Here is a 22943-nt window from a genome sequence, read left to right on the forward strand (position 1 = left end):
GCAGCTAAAGGCCGGACCGAGCCCCGGCGACATGGGAAAGTCCACCGGTCTGCTGGGCCCAGGCAGGCCGTCCATGCCCGGACGGGTCTCAGACACGAGGACCAGGACCTGAGGCAAGAAGGAGCTGGACGCTTGGGGACTCGGGCTGTGCCGGGCAGATGGCTGGACGGCCAGGCAGTGGCCGGCCGCCCAGAAGGGAAGTCTGGAGGTGGCCGCCTCCCTGCACCCTGCCCACCAGGTGGTACAGCAGACAGTGTCCCTCCCTCCCTCTCCCTGGACTCTCCCCTCCTAAGGAGACATCCCAGCGACCACTGCCCCGGCCACCTTTGTCCCCTCTCCTGCCCAGGGTTCCTGCGGCCAGGGTCCCCCAGGCCAGGGGCAGCCCCTCCCTCGGAGTCTCGGGAGCGGAGCGGGAGACCGGGAAGGGTTAACACGCTTTGTTATCTCTCCTTTGAATCCTCAGATGGGCCAGCGGCTCACGTTGTTCGGATCTGGTAGAGAGAAAGCGTTAACTATTATCTGCTTCTAGCTGACCATCTGCTGTTGCAGAAAATTCAAAACCCTGGAGATCTACTTATATCCACATCGTAAACGAGAAAAGATGTTTTAATTAAGGGAAATCAGGTTAACTTAGCTCTAATTTACAAGCCGCCTGCCTAATGAATTGTCTGGGCTGCTCTCTCTTTGTAGAGAGTAAATCTGAGGATCCTTTCCCTCCGCAGTTCAGACACTAATTAACTAACCAAGAATTTTAGTAGCACACCCGCCTGTCGCCTAATAGTTTTACCTAAAGCCAGCCCGGTCATTGCTTGTACAAATTGCCAATTAAATGTGATTGATATAATGAAATTGGATTGTATTTTTCACTTACCTCCTTCCGACCCCCCTCATCCCGCATCATCCTACCCCTCTGTCGAGGGTGGCGGGCACATGCGTGTGTACACACGCACCCCCCTCGCCACCAAGTTGAACAGAACCGGCCCCCAGCTCGGGCCATCGGGCCGCAAGCGGCGCCGGCGCCAGGACGGAGCAAGTCCCTGTTAAGCCAACATTTCTATTAGTTGAAGTTAACAGGCGTAATCTTGTTTCCAGATATTTATCCACGTACCAAGGGCTGTAGTTACATGTTTGAAGTTAGGGGGGAAAAGTGAAAGATCTAAGCAGTCATTCTAAAAATACATTAACAGTTTCCAAAATCTATATCGCTGCTTAATTAAATATGTTATCCTGTTTATAGGATCTGGGGCTAATTATTTAGAGTCATTTAATCTACTCAATTTGCACGTTAATTAAACAGCATCGGGTTGCTGAGCCGGCCGCGGCCGGGCGGGAAGCAGCGCCGCCTGGCGGGCGCGGCTCGCACCCGCGGACCGGTCCTCGCGCTGGTTCGGCGAGCCGGGCCGGGGACGCTGACAGTGCGGCGGCCCCGGGGCTGCGCTGTCCCCGCGAAGCGTTCCCAGGCCGTCCTGCAGGAAACTGAGGGTGGCCGGCCGGCCGCCCAGGACCTGCTCTGCGGCTGTTTATGGGGAGGGGATTCCTCCCGCCCTCCGTCCCTCCATCCCTCCATCCCTCCGTCCTCCCCGGGCGCAGGGGCGCAGGGGCGGCGCCGGCCGGGCCTGGTTAACCGCAGAATGATGGAGCCGCGCCCACCCCGCGCTCGCCGCCTAATTGTTCCCGCCGCCCGTCCCCATCTGTCCCTCTCCGCCCTTGTGTGTTTTGGCCTTTGTCTCGCTGCCCTGCGCTGACACCCTCTTTCAAAGCCCACTTCTGTCGCCCTTCACCGATCGCTTCTGCCCCATTAACCCATCGGCACGAGGCTCCGGCAACAAAGGGCCGGAGTCGGGCGGAGGCGCGCGCGCAGCCCCATTGTCCGCCGCTGACCCCACGGCCCGCAGCCTGGCCCGGCCGGCCCGACGGGGCGGGGACGGGGCTGGCCTTGCAGATAAACAGAGGAGGTGTCCTGCCGGGGCCGAGCTCCGCCCTCAGTAAACGGGGACGGCCATGGGGACGGGGACCAGGACGGCCGCCTTGGCAGGGCCGGCGAGCAGCTGCCGCCACGGGAACGGCGCGCCCGCCCGCCCGCCGGGCAGCTAATCCGCCGCAGGCCCCTTTGTCCCTCGCTGGACGTGAAGCTGGCAGAGAGAACGGCTGGGGAGAGAGGCAGGCCCGCCTCGTGGCCTGGTAAACAAAGACCAAGAACTGCGGCTAAGCGGGATTGCAGGTTGACCGGATTCCCGGTCCTGCCCTGGGAAGGAGAGCTGGCCCCCCAGAGAGGGCAGGGGCACTTGGGCTCCTCCGAGGGTGCAGCTGCAGCACCCGCCACTACCTCGGCCTTCCCCACACAGCCGGAACTGGGCCCGGGGGCCTGAGGCCGCGCCGAATGATCACTCCCTCCCACCTGGCCTTCAGGGGTGCTGCACCTGGAAACGCTGCAGAGGTTTCCACTCGCTGCGCCCTTTAGATGAGGGGCGTTAGCTGGAACCTACAGGCAGCTTCTGGGAGGGCGCTGGCATGTGCCACTGGTGTCTTTGCAGCTGTGGTCCCTCTTCACTCTTCTGGAAGCACTCTGTCTGGCCCAGGGCTCCTTATTCTGACCAGTGAGGCACGAGGGAGGTGGATCATGGCCCAGGGGCATCCAGAAGGTCACCTTTCTCCACAGCGGGTATTGGGGTGCCAGCAGGAGGTGGGTGGGCCCAGGCGGTGCTGAGATGCATGAGGACGCTGATAAACAGTCTGGTCTTGGCATCAGGCTCCTGGAGACCCCCGCTTTTTTCACCTGGAACCTGCTTGCTTTCATGTGCTATCCCACAAACGCCGCTCTGGGAGCTCAGCAGTGGCCCTTTGCAAGGCCGTCTGCAAGACACCGAATGTCTCCCCTGGAGACGTCATATGTCAAGGCTAGGTGAAAGGGGTTCCTGTTTCTAAGTCTGCCTAGACTACCTTCTTGTTTTTAAAATTCATTTAACATTTAAAATAAAGAGATTGCAAGAGAAACAAGAAAGGGCACAGTAAGATCGCCCTAGGTCGCCATGACACCTCTGGCAGGAACTTGCCTCTCCCTGCCCACGCCCCAGCCCTGGTGCCCGTGAACCAAAGGTCTGATTCTGGGCAGCTCTGCTCTTTTCTGCTGCTGACCTAGTGACAGGGAAACCACGACTCCTTTCAGAGGGTCTGGTGGTTGTCAAGAGTCCAGAAGGAAGGGGCCTCCTTGTCTCCTTCCGTTTCTTTGCCTGGAGCCCAAGTCATGCTCCAGTTTTGCTCCTACAGGGATTTTACACGTCAGCTTTACAACATAGCAGAAGCCCAGGCCCTCTCTCTGCTTCAGGTGCAGCTTGGAATACTGACCCAAGGTTGGTCCTGGAGGGCTTCGCACGCGACAATTTGTGCAAGTGTTTAGGCAAAAGCAAAGGCTGACGCTGACAGAGTTCAGTGCGGCCGGCAGGACCGGCAGAGCCGCTTCCCGGGCGTTTGCCGCTGTGGCCAGGGACTCGAGGTCCAGGAGCTGGAGTCAGGCCAGCATCGAGAGGCAAGGGTAACTGTTAAATAGCAGCTTTATTGAGATGTCACTGCCACACCAGCAAATGCACCCTTTTAGAGTGTACAGTGCCCTATTTTTAATGCATTCACAGAGCCACGCGGCCATTGCCACTAATTCCAGCACATTGCCATCGCCCCCAAAAGAAACCCGCACCCATTAGCAATCACTCCCCATCCTCCGCCCCTCCCCCCCCAGCCCCTGGCAACCACTAATCCACTTTCCGTCTCTATGGATTAGACAAGGATAATTTTGCAAAAAGAAATTCTACCAGTCTGGGAAGGAGTGTATAAATGAGGAATGTGAGGGTCAGGCCTGAAAACTCTCTCTCTGTGGATCAACAAGGCACTCGTCCCCACCCAGGACATCTGTTTTAAACATCAGCATTTTTTTTTTTTCATTTTACAGATATGTTCTTTTTAAAAAACTTATGTTGAAGTCTAGTTGATTTACAATGTTGTGTTCGTTTCTGCTGTACAGCAAAGTGATTCAGTTGCACACACACGTATATACATATATTCTTTTCCATTATGGTTTATCACAGGTTATTGAATATAGTTCCCTGTGCTCTACAGTAGGACCTTGTGTTTATCCATCCTATATATACTAGTTTGCATCTGCTGACCCCAAACTCCCAATCCTTTCCTCCCCCATGCCCTCCCCTTTGGTAACCACAAGTCTGTTCTCTATGTCTGTGAGTTAATAGATATGTTTTTAAAATCACCTCTGGCCCCCCCTGTTTTCTGTCTGCTCCTGTGAGTGCCAGGTGGCTCCAGCATGGTGGAGACCACACCTTTCCCTCGGGTCAGTGACATGCTAACACTGGGGCTGGCTGGGCACCCAGAGTGGCCTCGGGGAGGGTCCTCACAGCCATCCCTAACTCCTTCCTCCCCAGCCTTGAGGTCAATGTGACATTCAATGGCCATGGTGCTTTGTCAACTATGATTTCAATTTTAATGCACTTAAGAGGTTATTCAGTTCAGAAACTGCCATTCTGTTTTCCCTAAGCAAAAAATTATTTTTGAATTTAGCCCATTTTTAGCACCAAATCTTGACCAAATCATCCCATTCTTTACAAGCCTAAACTCCTAGCAATCACAGCATCGGGTTTCTAATGAGCATTTTCTTGATCTACAGCAGAAATGAGCAGTTACCTGCTAATAACCCCTGAGTCTGAAATTAAAAGGGCTGAGAAAATAAACCAAATTGCCAAGATCAGCTCTTGTTAAATAAAGGCATTGTGAAAAGACGTAGCACAACATTCTCATGTATCGGATCGACGACACGATGGCTCCTAATTTGAGGTTGTAATTATTTAATACCACTTAGTAGCTGCAGAGCACTCGCCCTATGAACGTTTAATGGACATTTGTTAATTAATTCTCAGCAGAGCCCGTCCAGCTACTCTGTACAAGAGAAACTGAGGCAGGCGTTGGAGGTGACAGAACGGAAGTTCCACACAAGAGCACAGATGCGGGCGGCCCCCTCCCTCCTCCCACCCGCTCCTGACGACTCAGGGCGCACCCCCCCCCCCGCCGCCCTCCCGTCCCACCCCCCCACCCGTCTGAGCTCATTCCTGCCCAGTGATTTATGGCAGTGGCGGGTGACAGGGGAAAGTCTAAATGGCTCTGAAGAAATTCATAAACAAAGGCAGAGTTAAAGGAATTATGTTCCTGCTGCCTTTGACTTAGCTATAGAGTCAGATGTCAGCTTTACTCCACCCACCAGGAGAAAAAACGAGAACAGCTGACAGTCGGAATTAACTACAGTTAAAGGCTACAGAAACCGTGAGTTCCGGAGCTGCCAGAGTGGAAATCTGGGGAGAGGCGGCAGGTTCATGAGAAGGAACCACACACCCGCCAGAGTCACTGGCACAAGCCGGGACTCACCCGTATCCTCGCGGATGGCAGCTGAGATGGCAGAGAGATGCCCAAGTTTAAACTTAAGTCACCGCGGGCTTCCTTGTCCTGTCTCCCCATCCAGCCACCGGGGGTGTCCCCAGGCCCCCTCGGGAGCGCGGGAGATTGCTCTCTGCGGCTTCCCGTTGTCCTCATTGCAAGAAAGCTGTCCTTCCAGAGGCACAAGCAGCGGCAAGCGAGGAGAGAGCCTGGGAGACCCCGGGGAGAGGACTGCGGTCCCCAAAGCCGGTGGGGCTGCAGGGCCCCCGCCCCGGGATCACTCCCAGACCCCTCGTTACCGTCCCTGGCTCGGGAACGACTGTCACACGCTCCCCTGCCCCGAACAGGCTGCTCTGGAGACAGGAGGCCAGGCCCTGGTCCCTCTACCCTGACTGGTCTGGTTCGAGGATGTAGGACCTGTCTGATTCTTGGACCTACAAGGAGTAGGACAAGTGCGAGCTGCAGGGCTGTGGGAACCAGCCACCCCCCTTCTCTGACCAGTCAGATGGGCCCAAGGGTCCAGGGGTCAGGGGCCCAGTGTGTCCCACGCGGCGGCTGAACTGTGCCCGCTCTCAAGGTGGCCTTCATCGCTGAAGTGCCCTCCTTTGCTTTCATCAACGCGATGGAATAAAAGCGCGGGCAGGACGGTGGCTGCGCGGAGGGCTCCAGACGCCCCCGAGCTGCAGGGGTGTTTCACGGTCATTTGCCCGCAGTTTCCCCCCGAAGTCACTGAGAATGACCTTGTGGCCAGGGAGGCTGTGTGTGATGGGTGACGAACGACAGACCTCAAGACAGAGGAGATTCAACGCCCAGATTCAACACCCAGAACTGCCCAGACACAGAGAAGAGACCGGAAGCCCAGCGGGCGCCAGCCGGAACGGGCGGGGCCGCCGACCGACGGCCCGGGACGCCCTTGGCCGAGGCCCGGCGTGTGGGGCGCCCATGGCCGAGGCCCGCGTGTGGGGCGCGACCTGAGCCGTCGGCCCCAGGCCTCGCTCCAGGCTGTGACCTGGCACAGCTTCCCTGCTCGCTGGCCGAGGCCACCAGGACCCAGGTGCGCAGGTGGGGCTCGGTGCTCGGGGCCGGGGGGAGAGGGCACGCCTGGGACTCGGGGGGCAGAAAGCTGGGGCCAGAAGGAGCCAAGTGGGCTGCAGGCCCCGGAGGGGCTGGGGCAGGCCCGGGGGGCGGCCCGGCTCGGGCTGGGGGCCGTCAGGAAGCAGGGCTCGTTCTGTAACCGGGTGTCTTAGAGAAGCTCAGTGACTCTCCAGACCCAGGAGCCGCTGGATGGGTCATTTCAGCCGGGAGAGGAGGTTCGGTCCGCTGTGCCTTGCACCATGGTGCCGTTTTTGTCTGTCTTAGGCGCGAAGACGTGTTTCCCCTCATTTCTTCCCAAAGAGTGACTTTGGCACTGCTGCTCTGAGAAGCGGTTGACGCCCAACAGGACAGCACGGGGGCTCCTGGGGGGGGCTGCCCCTGGATGTCGAGGTGGCTTGTCTTTACCCCCCAGAGAAGAAAGCCCTCTGGACTCAGTGTCTCCCAAATTTCAGGTGTGCAGGTCTTGCCGTATCCTCCTATCCACATACCATGATTTACTTTCTATTTCTCTTTAAATCTACTTGAAACAGAATTGCCTTTTTTTTTTTTTTTTTGGCCGCACGGCAAGGCCTGCGGGATCTCAGTTCCCCGACCAGGGATTGAACCCCAGCCCACGGCAGTGAGAGTGCTGAACCCCAACCCCTGGACGGCCAGGGGTTTCCCCAGAATCGCCCTTTGACTCAGTCCCGTCCTCAACCAAATCTATGAAATCCTAAGTTCAGCGTGCCCGTTGCTTCCTCTCATACGTGTTTTGAGATAAGTGATTGTTATTAAACTAAAAAGTGCTTGTTTGTGCGCCCCCGTGGTCATCTCGCAGGCCACCAGGAGCTCGCTGCCCTCCGTTTTGGAAAGTCCTGGACCAGATGACCTAACGACAGATTGTGCAGAAGTCAGACCATCTTCCTGTATGAGGCAGCGAGGGCCCTGGGGACGGAGGCTGCACAGGAGCCCGCGGCGTCCCGTCTACCGTCTGAGCGACGCTGGAGCAGCGTGTCGTCCTCTCTGAGCCCCACGTGCCCAGCTCCGCTACAGGGTGAGCTGGCCGTGAGGACCAAGTGAGTTTAGACCGGGAGAGAGTTGGGAAAAGTGTTGTTATTGTTCTAAAGGAAGGTAAAGGCGGTTGCAGCTCGAGCTGAGTATTGGGTTTCTCTGGGGATTCAAGATTTCTTGAGTCTAAAAGCAGCGGAGGGGTTGATGATTCTTGAGGACATGGTGCTCAGTGAAATAAGCCAGATGCAGAAAGACAGACACTGTGTGATCCCACTTCTACGAGGTCCCTGGGGGAGTCAGGTTCACAGAGACAGGAAGTAGGGGGTGGGGTCCGGGGGCCTGGGGAGGGGACTCAGTGTTTAACGGGGGGCAGAGCCTCAGTTTGGGAAGATGAAAGAGTTCTGGAGATGGCGGTGGTGATGGCTGTACAACAGTGTGAATGTACTTGATGCCCCTGAACTACACACTTTAAAATGATTAAAATGGTAAATTTTATGCTGTGTATGTTTTACTACAATAAAGAAAAAAAGAGTACAGGGGAGAGAGGAACATGTTGGTGATGGGTACTTGGGGAATCCATGCTGTTAAGTCGCTCTGCTTTTGTTCATGGTTGAAATTTTCCATAATTTTTTAAAGATTTCTCAGGTTTTCCCCCAGGAGGGCTGTCCCCCAGGAACGGGGTCTCAGAGCTCATGCAGGTGCGGCCTCCCTGGAGGGTCCACGTCCTGAGGGAAAGTCCGCTGAGGCATTTTTGTGCCTTCCTCCATGCCTTTCCTCCTAAGGTGCTTATTTCTAAAGCAGCCTTTTTTTTTCCGTGGCCGGGTCTTGGCCCCCACTCTGGGGGGACAGTAAAGGTGGCCCAGGAAGGGCCCACAACTCCCATTTAAGCAAGTGCCAGCGCCTGGGGATGGCAGAGGACAGCCCTGCTCACCCACGGGTGCTGGGAGGCACGGCAGGCGGGCGGGAAGGGCCGGGGACCCCTCCCTCTGGAGGCCTCAGTTTACTGCCTCTAGCCCCTCGTGGGCCTTGCAGGTCACACTTTGCCTAGCCCTCCCCTGTGTGCCCAGCACAGCGAACACCCCTTTGTGGCAATGTTCAGGTTGGTTTAGATTCTGGCTCTGGCATTTAGTGAAGAAAGCTGACTCAGTTACAGCCAACTAAAAGGACTTCCCTGGCGGTCCAGTGGTTGGGATTCCGCGCTTCCACTGCAGGGGGCACGGGTTGGATTCCTGGTCGCGGAACTAAGATCCCGCATGCCCTGCAGCGCTGTCAAAAGAAAGAAAAAAAAAAAACACCTAAAGAAAACGTTTTCCTCTTCTCTATGACTTTCGTTTCCATGCTTCCCTCACCTTTTAAAATTTTCTACCTGACCCAAAACATTCCCATTTGATTTTCCCCCCAGAGGCCTGGCCAGCAGAGATGTTCTGAACTGGGCAGATGTTACTGGAACCCCTGGGCTATGACACACACTTCTTTAAAAGGATTTCCCCACGAAGCTGCCTTTCAGGTGAACCCCCATCACGCCTGCAGTCTCTCTACCCACCTTGAGGACCAGGCTGATGTGAGGCCCTGGGAGAGGCCCCCGGGAGAGACACGGTGGTCTTCCGGTCCTGGAAAATGAAGCCTGTTTTTGTTTCCCCTGAGGTCAGTGGTGTCCTCCATCCTTAAGCTCCTGTCACAGTATCGGAAAGAAAAACCAATCCGACAAACAACATTTACTACTAGGAAACCACCCAGAGACTCGGGCCTGTGCTTTCCGTGTGCTCACAGCCGAGTGTCTGGGTTTTCCTAAAAACCTCCCCCTACCTAGTTTCTCTGTGCATATATCACTGCATTTTGGACACTTGGCTCTTAAAATTGTCTCCAAGCCTCTTTGGCATTGGATAAAAATGTCTGCATAATTAAAAATAAGCCACCAAACAAGGAGCATTTGTTAAATATTCGAGAACATTTCCAATGCACAGTGTGAAACGAGAGGTGCACTCTGAGGGCACCCCTCTCTGCTCCGTCTTCAGGAACTGAGCAGAGGCTGCGTCCCGTTATTTGAGCTTTGTGGTCCCTAGCCACCGCTGTTTTATTAATTTTTTTATCTATAATTCTAAACTACTATTGCATTTATTAGAACAATAGGGAAGCTTATTGAGGTGGTATTTTTATTAAAACTTCTATTAACTTTTGCTATCGGTACAGTTGTAGATTAATTAATTTTTACTACTTTTCTAAAGCAAAAAATATTAGAGCTGATCCCAAGTTACTTCAAATGGGAAACAAGACAAATCAGGAAAAGAGCAGCTCAGCACGAGGGATCTCACTGGTTTAGAGTAGGAAGAAGTTTACGGTCGACGGGGAGTTTGCAAAGCGGATGTCTTCACCTGGGGGTGGTTCAGGCCGAGTTCTGCTTTGTTCTGTCCATGTTGATTCTCACAGAGAGACACGTACAGATTTACTCTTTCAGTTTAGTGGGGGGGTTTTGTTTCGTTTTGTTTTGTTTTTGGAGTGGGTGCACACTTCTATGAAGTATTTTTTTTTTAGGTGAAATTCACATAATATGAAACTCACCATCATAAGGTGGACATCATTAGTACAGTCACAATACTGTGCAATACCACCGCCTCTACTCAGAGGTCTCTCCTCATCCCCAAGGAAACCCCGGACCCATTAGCGGTCACTTTCTGATTCCGCCTCTCCCAGCCCCTGGCCTCCACTAATCTTTGTCTCTGTGGAGTTGCCTATTCTGGAAGGTTCACATAAATGGAATCATACACCACGGGGCCTGTGTTTCTGGCTTCTTTCACTGAGCATTGTGTTTTCCGGGTTCATCCGGGTTCATCCAGGTTGCAGCCTGTGCCAGGGCTTCGTTCCTTTTTACGGCCAAGTCATCGTCCAGTGTGTGTACAGCACGCCTGTTTAGCCATCACCTGTCGTGGACACTTGTTTCCACTTTTTGACCGCCGTGCTTGGAGCTGCTGTGAACACGTGTGTGTTTGAGGCCTTGTTTTCAGCTCTTCGGGGTGCAGACCTCGTGGAGCCGCTGGTCACACGATCACTCTGTGTTTTCTACCCTCTTGCTTTTGCTAGTGCATTTCCCTCCTCCCCGTCCCAGTTGGGCAGCTGCAGAGTGACACACAGGGTGGTGATGGTGACGGGAGTCACCTGCCCTGGCGGGGACTGCTCCCCGAGGGGCTGCGGGGGACGGAGACGGGAGGGTCCTCTGCGGCTCTTCGTGTGGCTCCGTATTTCCTGAGGTGCCCGTGCGTGGGTCCCAGGATGGGCGTCAGGCCCCCTTGGTGTTTTCTGGCAGAGAATGGATACCACTGGCAGCCACATCCATTTCTTCCCCCCTAAACTTGCTTCATTTTAAAATGAAATATGTTAAAATCTTCCAACACTCCAGCCAGCAGTACCCGACCAAGGGGACAGGCGAGGGGGGCGCGCCAGCCTATCCTGAGCCCCTGCCGCATCCGGCTCTGCGCTGGGCCCTGCTTTCACTCCGCTCCGTACCCTGGAAAGAAGGGTTTGGCCGTCCCTCTTTTTCACAAATAGAGATTAGGTGACATGCCCAGAGCTAGCAAGGGTGGAAGAGCCAGACGTGCCTGTCCTCCAGACCTGTTACCCTGCGAGGGAGACGGTCAGGCACAGACCCCCAGAGGGAGGAAGGGGGACCCTCCCCGCAAGCTCCCCCCTCGGAGGGAGGCAGGTGCTCCGTGAACCAGAGCAGATCCAAGGTGGCTTTCACTTTCCATGTCATCCTGGCCCGGGGAACTCCGACGGAGTGGGCACTGCCACGGCAGCCCTGACTCTGCAGAGGTGGCTGTTGGTTAAGGCAGCGTGGCCAGCCGGTGGCTTCTTGACTTACCGCTCCGTGACTGCGGCGTGGCCCACCAGTGTACCCAGCAGCGGCGCACCCCTCCAGCGAATGTTCACAGACGGCAAGGTGTGAACCAGCTGAGCGAGCGCCGAGGTCGGTGTTGGACATCCCAGGCTGATGCCCGGCCACAGCCGACAGGCAGCACGGGAGCCGCGGCCTGGAGGTGGGAGAGGAGGGGGACGGCAGGAAGGCGCTGGCTCCGGACGCCTGTCCTCCGCGCCCCAGCCCAGCAGAGCAGCTCCGGGTGGAACGTGCAGCCGCCGGTCAACGGCAGGCCTCGCGCACAAGGCACACCTGGTGCCCAGGTGTTTGGGCTTCTCTCTGGCAGCCAGCCAGCCACAAGGACTCTCTCTCCCCGTCCTCTGACCTCCCCACTCTCAGCATTACCCCAGGAACACTCTGGGGTTGCTGCGTTTGGAGAACGAAGCCCAGGGCACAAACTGACTTCCGTCTGCAAACTGAGGCTTGGTTCTCAGCCCTCGACCCGCCCTCCGCTGGCTATCCTCTGCTCAGGCCGGGATCTTCAGGACGAAGGGCCAGGAGCCTTGGAGCTGATGCTCCCAGTGCTTTGAAAGCCAGCGTGTTGCCTAATTAGACCATCTGGATATGAGAGGTGTCCAGATTCATGGAAATCCAAACCCAGTGGAAGGTGGAGACTTCCTTGGGAGCGCTGGGTAGGGAGCCTTCTTCCAGCTTTGGGTGTGTTCCCAGGCTCCGGGACAGAAGCTTCCCTCCAGGCCGCAGACCAGGACGTGCAGGAGGGCCCTGCAGGCTGGTGAGGCAGCGGGAAGCCGTGGCCGCCCCGTGGCCCCTCCACCTGCCCTTCTGCTTAGAGGGGAGCTTGGGGTTTAGGAAGGGCGTTCACACGCTGCACTTGAAGTTTCTTCTCTCTGGAGAGGGTCATCCTGGAGAACTGATTGCCGAGAACAGACTGGAGCCCGAGGGTGGCGAGGTCCGCCTTCCTGCAGGAGGTGGGTGGACACTGGTGCCCACTAGGGAGCTGGGGCGATGACTTGTCTATCAAAGCGTGGAAGCGTTAGTACACTTATCAAAATAAGTGCTGGCTCATATGCGTGGGACCAAAAATAAATGAGGCCAGGCCTGAATGAGATCAGGCTGGCTGCCAAAGGAAAATACAGGACGCCTATGAGAAAGTCTATAAACGTGACCCTGTTTGTTTTATGAGGTTCTTGGGGGAAAAGTTTTTAGTTGAATTCTGATTCCTGATGTTTCTTTCTTTTTTTTTTTTTAAATATCTACTTGGTTGTGTATTTCTTTTTTAAATTTTATTTATTTATTTATTTATTTGGCTGCATTGGGTCTTCATTGCTGCGTGTGGGCTTTCTCTAGTTGTGGGGAGCAGGGGCTACTCTTCGTTGTGGTGCGCGGGCTTCTCATTGCGGTGGCTTCTCTTGTTGCGGAGCATGGGCTCTAGGCGCACGGGCTTCAGTAGTTGTGGCTCACGGGCTTCAGTAGTTGTGCTTGTGGGCTCTAGAGCGCAGACTCAGTAGTTGTGGTGCACGGGCCTCAGTAGTTGTGCTTGTGGGCTCTAGAGCGCAGGCTCAGTAGTTGTGGCGCATGGGCCTCAGTAGTTGTGGCTCGCGGGCTCTAGAGCGCAGGCTCAGTAGTTGTGGTGCACGGGCTTAGTTGCTCCGTGGCATGTGGGATCTTCCCGGACCAGGGCTCGAACCCATGTTCCCTGCATTGGCAGGTGGATTCTTAACCACTGCACCACCAGGGAAGTTCGCCTGATGTTTCTTAAAACTAAGTCAAATCGCCAAATGCTTACTGCAACTCTGTGATGAGCGAGGTGGTGTTCTGGAAGCAATAAAGGAATAAAGGGAACTAGGAATAAAAATGAGCTTCCAGTGATTTCTGTGCATGGAGCCCAAGTGGAGACAGGGAGGGTAGGTGGAGGGCAGAGGGACTAGGAGGCTGATGATAGGATAATATGGAAAAGGTGACAGGATGGAGGCCACCAAGGGGACCCAACACCCACCTAACAGGTGTCCCAGGAAAGGACAGAGAAGTGGCGCAGAGGCCACGTGCAGAGGTAATGCCTGGGGATTTCACAGAAGTGATTAAAGAAATAGCCTCTTGGATTCAGAAGACTAAGTCCCAAGCAGGATACATAAGAAGAAATCCATATCTAAATGCTCTGCCGTGAAAAATCACAGGTTACCAAAGACAGAGAGACAATCTTGCAGTGGGGTCAGCGAGAAACATGGGTTCCCTGCAGACAAGTGATGGTGACGGCAGACTTCTCAACTGCAAAATAGAGTTGAAGATACAATGGAATGATGTCTTCAAAATGCTGGTAGAACATGGACTTCAACACAGGACTGTTCACTCCTTGCTAAACCATCTTAAGGTGAAATAACGACATACAGACACATTCAAACAGACCCTGGCTGAAAGAACTACTAAGGAAATAAGGAAAATCCAGGAGGAAGAATGACGTGCAAGAGGCATTAGCGAAATTTCTTTAAAAAGTTAAACATGAATAAACCTCAATAAACCACATTGACTTCACAACATGTAATAATAAAAAGGGCTTATTGGCGGGTTTAAAAACAAGATGAAAACAAATTCTGGGTGACAGTAACATGTAGCACAGACGCTCATTGCAGGGGAAGCAATCTCAGGTCCTGGCTCAGTCTAGAGGAGGGTAAAGATTCTGATTAATTTTAGACTTTGTTAATGCAAGCCTGCATGTTAAAAATGGAGTACTCCTAAAAGACTAAAGAATAATTTTATAGTAGTGATATCCAGTCTCATTTTAAATAAATTTATTTAAGCTAAAAATTAATTTGGTTTAGAGAAACATAAGCCAGTTATAGTTGATAGCAGGACAGGTGATCTGAGGGTGTGGCCACAGCAGTGCAGGTGGGATGGGAAGGCCTGAAATGTGGGAAACGCTGCTGCAAGTGGTACATGACAGAGCTTGATTTTCATTGGAGAAAGACATGGAAAATATTCTCGTTCAGGTGTTTGGGACTTTTTTTTTCTGTTCAAGCCTTGAACCCTAGGTCCACTAATGCTCTGAATACCCGTAATTCTCTTCCAGATATTCAAGTGATACTGAAATCTGTGGGCATATTTAAAACAAAGTGACTGTCTAGCGTCCTAGAGACCAGCTTGTTTCCTTAAATCAAAGCACACAGCTGAGTGCTTCTGCCTCTGTGCTGTTCTCTTATCGATGCCACAGATCATCTTTTCAAGTGAGCACAGACCACAAGGGACGGAACCCAGGGGCTCCCACCCAGCCCAGCTGAGGCTGACAATACCTAGGAATTCATAACAACGCTCGTTACTTTTGAGCTTGCAGAAATTAACACTGAGCTTGTCACACAGCCCAGCAAGACACCCTGCTCCCTGCCTGCCAGCAGCTTTCATCTTTCTGGTGAATCAGAGATAGGAGGGAACTTCGTGGTCTTCTGACTCGTCCAGCCAAGGGTGTCTCTCTCTCTCTCTCTTACACACGCACACACACACGCACACAGCCCGGTGGCTGCCAAGTTGGGAGTGAAACACACGTGTTGTCCCAGGACCGTTGGTCCAGCTGTCCCCGGCCGCGAAGGCTGGCGTCTGAAGTAGAAACAGCAGAGGCCCACTCTGGGTGTGAATTCCACCCTCCCCTCAGCCTCTGGCCGGCCTGATGCCATTTACTTCACTTTTATATTTATTATTTGGGAGTTCAGAGCAAATTACTTGACAAGTCTGAACGTTAAAGTGAATTAGGCTAACGTTCAGTCAGCCTAAATCGCTATCAAAACTTCATCCACTGCTCTCTTCCCTCCATCCTGTGCCGTCAGAAGGAGGCGATACGCATCGCTAGAATCGGAGTTTGGCAGCGTCTTCTGTGCATCTGCTCTTTGCCGCTATAACTTACTCACATTTCATGGTCCCCCCACCCGCGTAAGCCTGAAGAATATGCCTTCAAACCTTGGAGAGAATTAATTGCTGCCCCTTTAGGTTAAATAGACTCTGCTCCTTTCTGTTGTGTAACCCCTTCTGCACAAGTATGTCTAATTTAAATTTTTGCATATTAATTAACTACGTTCAGGGGCTTCTCAAGTCGACTTCCAGTAAACGAAGACCATTTTACTTCGACAAGGGCACAGTGTAAACCCTGTCCCTGCTGTGCCACAGATTCGAGTTAACCAAGTTCAGTTCTTTTCTCATTAGGGCAAAGGGTAAGAAAAGTAGGGACCCTCCGTTCTAACTGTATTTTACATGATGCCACCGTTTTGGGGAGAAGGAGGGCAGAATTTGTTAGCTTCTGGCCCCAGAGCCCGCTTACCAGCCATGCCTGTACACGTGGCTTGATGGTGGCAATGGAGGTGGCAGCAGTGGCAAGTCGGTTGCCAAGAGAACACATGTGGAGTCCCCATGCCACGTTGCGTGGCCGCCTCCAGTGACAAACAGGGCTGGAGACGCCATCGCGGATGTCCTCCCGTGTGTGGCTCTGGCAGCAGTAGAGACACACCCACCCGACAGGGCGGTCCACGGTCCGCGGCAGTTCCCAGACGAGAGATGGCAAATGTGGTCTCTGCCAGTAGCAGCTGCAAATCTTCTACTTCGTCTTTGCACGGAAGCGCTTCTGTTTTTTGTCGGCTGATGTTAAAAACCGGCCTTAAAAAGCAACGACACAGACTGACTCCGGAGAGTGGGCGCCTCCCTGGGCAGGGAGCCTGGCAGATCGCAGCCCTCGGGGACAGGCCACTCTGCAGCTCTGCTTTAATTGCTTCCACGTGCCATATGCACGGGTGTGCTGTGGAAACAACAACCCCAAACAACAGGAGGTTAGACTGGGCTTCTTGCGGGGGATTCCAGGGCAAGTGGGAAAACTGCCAGCCAGACACACGCCCGCCCGGGCTGCCGGCCAAGGAGGAGCCGGGGGTGGGCGGGCCCGGCTCCCCCGCCTGCACCCTCCCCCAGGACAGGAGGGGACACGGGGGTCGTCTCCTGGTGGGAGACAGCAAGGGACCAGAATTTGGGGCAGGGGAGCTGCTTCTGAGAACTTCGAGGCAGGCAGTTTCGGTAGGTGAGGAATTTAGAAGAAAATAAGCCCCTTGACCTGCACTTCACTTTAAAAATATGACTTTCCTTTGTAAAAAATCAACACATTATTTGAGTCTACGCACTGAAGTATCCAGTCTGTGTTTCGGCTTCGGTGGCAGATGTCCTGCGTATGATGCCTAAGAAACTGCTGTTCCTCCATAAATATTTATGGGGAACCATAATCCTCCACATTACAAGGATTTCTGTACTCATTTTACCACCCTAGTCGTGCTGGAGTTGGGCTTGGAGGTCGTCTTACCAACATGCGTGTTTCTCACACTCAGGAAGCCCCTCCCAGAGTGAGGAACAAGGGGGCTGCCAGGGCGGCAGGAAAAGTGCCGACGCCTCCGGCCACTGGGCGGCCAGTGACCACGGCTGTGTCGGCCGGGTGCCCGGTTCAGGCCACCGGGCAGCCTTTCTCTGTTGCTGAGATGTCTATAAGAAAGTTTGGGATTTCTGGCTCCATCCAGACGGGCCGCAGATCTGACTGTAGGAAGAATCCAACTGTTCGCTGTGTAGTCTCGCCGCGTGGTGAAAAGAATCTCAGTGTGCGCTGGGATTTTAGCTATTTTAAAGCCCTCGGTGTCTCTGCTCTTCTTTGCAAGATGTGAGGGCTTCCCTGTGTTTTTCACCAAGGATTTGAGAATAGCTCATTTAATAGTTTATTTAACAGGTTCCTGTTGGCTCGAGGATTAGGACCACATTTCTCATCACATGGAACTTACATTTTAGGAAAGGAGAATATCCGACAGTACGAAGTGTGAAGAAAATTAAAGTAGGGTGTTCTGAGTTGGAAAGGAGAAGGTGGCGAGTGCAGCCTCGGTGGAGGTGACCTTAAATCTGACGTGTGCACGAAGGGGGCGGTGTCCAGTCCGGGTCCTGGAGGCACAGCACCCCCGGAGGAGATGGGAGAGGTAGACAGAGGGGAGAGGGACCAGCCGAGGGTGTGAAGGCTCTTTGTAAGCTTCAGTGCGTCCCCCTCACCCCGGGCTTTTGCACTCCCACGACCCCCGCCGGCGCACACGCACACTCACGCACACTGTCCCCTTCCTCGGTTCTCCAGCCCAGGAGGGGTAGCCTCGGGACAGGGTGGGTCCGGGAGTGACAACCGCAGTGTGGTGACACGACAGCCGTGCGTGCGAGGGGTGCGGGGTGGCCAGCAGGGAGGGCAGTTTCCCTCCGGGCGACAGGAACTTGGGGTTGGCCGAGCCCTGACCCCTGGGTGGGATTCTGGCTCCGTCGCTTCCTGGACTGGACTCCTGGGGCCCAGCGCTCAGCACCTTGGCCGGCAGATCACACTGACGGGGCTCGGGGAGGCTGGATAGGGTGAGGGTCTGGAACTTGGGAGAGGCAGTTAGTGGATGTTTAATAAAAGGAAGGAATTGTTATTACACATGTGTCAACAATTCCCCAATCAGACAGATTCTTCCCAAAATGTATTTAATGTAAAGACCGCGTACCCAGGCTGGATTCCTAAGCCCGGGGGTCAGGGTGCCCTGATCCCGCGTCCGCAGGGCTGGTGAGAAGCGCGGGGAGCCCGGCCGTGCAGGGAGCTGCGTCCGAGAACTCGGTCCAGGAAGTCCTGGTCTCACCACGTTCCATGCATTTTCAAAACCCAGATCAGGGAAACCGACGACTCGATCAAAGATTTCCAGATGATCTCATCTACCTCCAATTCGGTTCCTGGAAGCAATTCCCAAAGTACGTGGGCAACCCATCACAGTGTGATTTGTAAATGTGAAAATCTGTGCTGCCCGCAGTCGGCAAAGCCGCCTTTGGTAGAGGCGGCCTGCGTGCAGGCAGAGCGCGCTGCCCAGGCCAACGGCTAGCGAAGAGTGCCACCGCACGGCCCCAGCTCTGAAGCACGCGGCCCAGCTCTGCGGCGCCGGAGCCGGAGCGCCGTGTCGTCTGGGCAGATGGTGGCCCCCGGGGCACGAGCCAACTGTCTCTGTCCAGCTCACACTCTTCCACGCCTGCAGCACAGCCCTGAGACTGGACCCCTCGGGGGCCCCTACCAGCCCTATGAGGATCTGCCAGTGTTAGGTCCCTCTCTTACGAGAAGCAGAAGCAGAGCAAAGCTCAAGCAGCGAAGCGGTGGCGGAGGCAGGATTGGAATCCAGGCGAGTCTGGCACCAGAGGCCAGACTCTGCTGTGCAAGCTCCACTTTCCCGGGCAGAGATCCCGGCGGGGAGGGCCACTGCCCGAGGAAAGCCCATTGCTGCTGTCGTGCCCCGTCGGCCCCTTGCGAATGGATGCAGGTGTCTGGAAGGGGGTGGCAAGTGGGAAAGCTGATTCACTCCGTCATCCATCCATCCACCCGCCCGTCCGTCCATCCGTCCGTCCACCCATCCATCCATCCACCCGTCCATCCGCTCATCCATCCTTCCGACAGACAAGCATTTACAGAGTGCCGACCCGCTGGGCACTGCTCCAGGTCCCGTGGCTGCAGTGGCCACAGCAGGGAATTTGCATCGTCCTCAGTGGCCCACGCTCCCCCCACTCCCACCTCATCCCTCTGGCCTAGAGGTGGCAGTGGATTCTGGTGACGTTACCTGTGTTGCCTCTTGATTGCCTCACCTCCGTGTAAGCAACTCCCTACCTTAAATCCCTTGGTTATACACACTTGAGTTTGGATCTGTTTGGTTAGACCTTGACTGATATAAAGCTGCTAGGAGTTTCAAACAGGCAAGTGACACGCTCGTGTTTCTGGTTTGGGGGCTGCTGTGTGAAGACGGACTTTACTAAGTACAAGCATGAGGTCCAGTGAGAAGGCTTAGGAGCGAGGATGGTGGCCTGGACTAGGGTGTTACCGTGGTGACAGAGATGGCGAGTGGCCAAGAAGTCTGGGATGTTGTCAGTAGGACACGTTGATGGATGGAATTGGAGGGCTGGTGAGAAAAATCGAGGAGTCGATGTCTCCAGGGTGCTGGCCAGAGCAGGTGGGCAAATGGGGCTGCCATTCACTGAAGTGGGTAAGAATGGGAAGTGGCAGCGTTCAGGAGGAACATGGAGGATTCTAGCTTGGACAGGCTTAGTCCAGGATGTCAAGGAAGTATCTGGGTATTCAGTTACTGACAACCAAGGGGAGGGACCACCAGAGGCAACCTTCCCACCTTTGTCTGGGGCTAAAGTTGACCCCACCGTGAAATGCACTTCTGAAGGTTATGGGAAGAATTAGTCCTTCCCAAAAGGCTCACTCCCTGAATCATTCCAGGAAAGCTACACAAGGCAGGGGTTGGGGGTGGGTGTAGTCACCGTCTCTGGTGAATATCAAATTTGTCAGATAGTAGAGCCTTTGGGAGTCCTGATGATTTTGTTGAACACCTAGAACTACTACGAATATATTTTATTCCATCATAGGTACCTGGAGCAATCTTACAGGCAGAAAAGGCTCCTATCTTATATGCATATAGTTCCCTGCACCTAAAAATTACGATATTTCAAGAAACCACCTTTTAGCTGGACAGAAATGAAGTTCGTAAGCCTATGTGCTAACCTGGGTGCGCTGGAGGGGAGATGTGGCGCACGGCAGAGACCGGGCGGGGCTGTCCTCTGAGCGTCTGCACCCTCACCGGCAGCAGGGGGGCGGGCAGGCAGCCAGGGACTGAGGCAGCACTCTGGGGAAGAGACCTCAGGTACACGCGTTCTACCCACTAGCTTAGTCTTCTCGCCCCCGGGATCTGTCCTCTCTGATTCGGGAGCAGCCTGGCCCGCGCCCGTCCTGGGCTGCAGAGAACGGCCGGCCAGTGGCCCCCCCCCTCCCGTGGACGGGTGAGGGAGTCAGAGGGGCAGCCCAGGGCCCCCAGGACCAGAAGCATCTCTGGCAGACACGCTAACCCACTTCTTCTGCACAGAGGAGACAGAAAGACGAGCCCCGCCACCTTTCTGTGAGGTAAGGAGATTTATCCCCTGTGACTTCCTAGACTGAACTGAAGGCATCTTCTCCCATATTTTTATTCGAAGTAGCATATTCACGAGGTAAAAATGTAAAAGGTCACAGGAGAGCTTGTAACGCGAAGCGGCAGTTCTCCGCCCTCCCGCCCCCCACCCCGACTTCCCACCTCAGCCGTGGACGTGCTCTGTCCCCGTTCTTCGGGGTCCTGGTCGATGGGTTTGGGCTGGTGTGACCCGACTGCAAGGCCCACGGCCTCTGCTGACAGTTTGAAGAAGCACAAAATCCTCAGTGGACTCACAGGCGTCAGGTGAGACACAGGTGCCAAGAGACGGTGAAGAAGTACCTGTTTCAAAGCAGGTAGAGCTCAGACGCAAGGCATTCGTCTCCCTGCAGGCCCCCAGTTTCACTGCATAAAACCAAGCCGAGCGGGGGAGGGGGGTGAGAGTCAAACTTTCATTCCCCCGCGAGTCCGCTCGCTCGTGTGCTTGGGAAGCAAGCAGTTCCTCGGGCCATTTTCCTTCCTTCCCGAGGTTGTGCTTCTTAGAGAGAAAGGGGCACCTCTGAGCAGGACTGACACCTGGTGGTGCCTCCAGAGCAAAAGCCCCGAAGGGGGAGCGGCGGGGGTGGCCGGTGCAGCCGCGGCAATGACACCACGGAATTACACGTCTTCTTCTTCTTAGTTCGCTCATGGAGCAACAGTCATACTGTAACCTGAACTGGGAAATGTGGGGGTCAAAACAGAATATTGCACTCCCCGCCCCCCACCCAGGCGAGCGGCATGTGTGGTCTCCTGCCACTGGAGGGACAGCAGTGTCGCAGGGACACCCCCCACCCTCGTGCGCACCAGCAGTGGCACCCAGGGATCCGTCTCGCCCCCATCTCACCCGGGACAGCCGACCCACGTAGGTGCCCAAGAGGGCTGGACTCGAAGGAGCTTTTTGATGTGGATACACTGCGAACATTGATACACTTTCCCTGGTTGCGTGTCCGCTCACTTGTGCGCGGCGTGTGCCCAGTGTGTATGCGTTTAGACCCGTGGATTTTGCCCCGTGTGCAGGCGCCTGTATCACCGCCACAGTCACGACACAGAGCATCCGCCCACAGGGATCCCCCTCTTACAGCCACGCCTCCCTCCCTCCAACCCTCCCCCCCAAATCCCTAACCCCTGACAACCACTCATCTGTTCCCCATCTCTGTAAATTTCCATTTCAAGAATGTTCTATAAATGGAATCATATGGTGTGTAACCTTTGGGGACTGGCTTTTCTTTTATTCAGCTTAATTCTCGGGAGATTCACCCAGGTTGCTGTGTATATCCATAGTTTGCTATTTTTTTTAAATTTCCCCTAGAGTATTTTTATCTTTATTTTTATAAATTTATTTATTTATTCATTTGTTTAATTTTTGGCTGCATTGGGTCTTCGTTGCTGTGCGCGGGCTTCTCATTGCGGTGGCTTCTCTTGTTGCGGAGCACAGGCTCTAGGCATGCAGGCTTCAGTAGTTGTGGCTCGTGGGCTCAGTAGTTGTGCCTCGCGGGCTCTAGAGCACAGGCTCAGTAGCTGTGGCGCACGGGCTTAGTTGCTCTGCGGCATGTGGGATCTTCCTGGACCAGGGCTCGAACCCGTGTCCCCTGCATTGGCAGGCGGATTCTTAACCACTGCACCATCAGGGAAGCCCCTGCTATTTTTTTTATTGCTAAATTCTCTTGTGTTTGATGGGATTTTAAAAGAACTTTTAAAGTTTGAAACGTCACTGGCCACCTGTCAGAGGAACGGAGATTTGCCCTGCTGAAATTGGTGGCACTCAAATGAAGAGAAATCTTGCGTATCTCCAGAATCTTAAAAATCCTGTAAAATGACACATTGCCATTGTGTCTTCCTCAAGAAACTAACGTAATCCTGTATGGTGCAAAACTTCAGCTAGACTTATCACCTCTTATTTTACTGCAATTAAATAATGTCTCCCCAAATACATTAAAGTTATAGAAGTCATCTTTATTATTTCTCTTTAAAGTTATTTATCCACAGAATATAACTTACATCTTATTTCTACTTCGTTTTCTTTTTCCCTTGGCTAAAATACTGCTCATTTGTCTCTTATATTGGCTTGTTTTTTATTGTGCTACTGCTATAATATATGGTCTTTAGTTTATTAGTTTATGCCTTATATTAAATTATCTTCATATAAGATTTGCAAGAAAAATGGCTTTTCAGCTTACTTGGGAATTTGGGTGACTTAATTTGGCTAAGGTGATTCTAAAGAAAGAAATTACAGACTGAAAGGTAAAGTGTGAGAGAAAACCGCAGGGTCTTTGAGGAGGCGAAGCAGATGCACCTGGAGCGCCTGCCGCCCTCTTGCTCTGAAGGTCAGAGGCGCCTGAAGACAGGTTTTCATCCAAAACAAGGACGCGCTCAAGGCAGCGCTAGAGGAGGCGGTGGGGACCCCCGGGCAGGGGCAGGTGTGGACCCCAGGCCCACGGGGACACTCTGTGTCTCCCCGAGGATCTCGGGGGCTCCGTCCTGGGGTCTCGTCCCTGCCTCACCCGGCTGGGTCAGCCCCCCGGCAGACCCCAGCACTGGGCACCGAGTTGCCTCTGCCC

General features: G+C 54.2%; 3 long non-coding RNA genes across 4 annotated transcripts; 2 read left to right on the forward strand and 1 right to left on the reverse strand.

The window, feature by feature from the left end:
- Positions 1 to 6792: 6792 nt before the first annotated feature.
- Positions 6793 to 12887, forward strand: LOC309645068. 2 transcript variants are annotated; one of them, XR_014254721.1, is made up of 3 exons: positions 6800 to 6980; positions 7346 to 8300; positions 8921 to 12887. It is a non-coding gene; the product is annotated as an uncharacterized lncRNA (long non-coding RNA). The 2 variants fall into 2 exon arrangements; XR_014254720.1 differs by lacking the exon at positions 8921 to 12887 and having other exon boundaries at positions 6793 to 6980; positions 7346 to 8013.
- A 2577-nt stretch (positions 12888 to 15464) lies between these two features.
- On the reverse strand, positions 15465 to 17974 carry LOC309645168. Its single transcript, XR_014254779.1, has 2 exons — positions 17911 to 17974; positions 15465 to 16160 (listed from the first exon to the last, which is right to left on the reverse strand). It is a non-coding gene; the product is annotated as an uncharacterized lncRNA (long non-coding RNA).
- Positions 17975 to 20256: 2282 nt separating this feature from the next.
- On the forward strand, positions 20257 to 21591 carry LOC309645167. Its single transcript, XR_014254778.1, has 2 exons — positions 20257 to 20342; positions 20876 to 21591. It is a non-coding gene; the product is annotated as an uncharacterized lncRNA (long non-coding RNA).
- Positions 21592 to 22943: the final 1352 nt, after the last annotated feature.

This window comes from Balaenoptera physalus, assembly GCF_965194825.1.
Source record: "Balaenoptera physalus genome assembly, chromosome: 16".
NCBI lineage: Eukaryota > Metazoa > Chordata > Mammalia > Artiodactyla > Balaenopteridae > Balaenoptera > Balaenoptera physalus.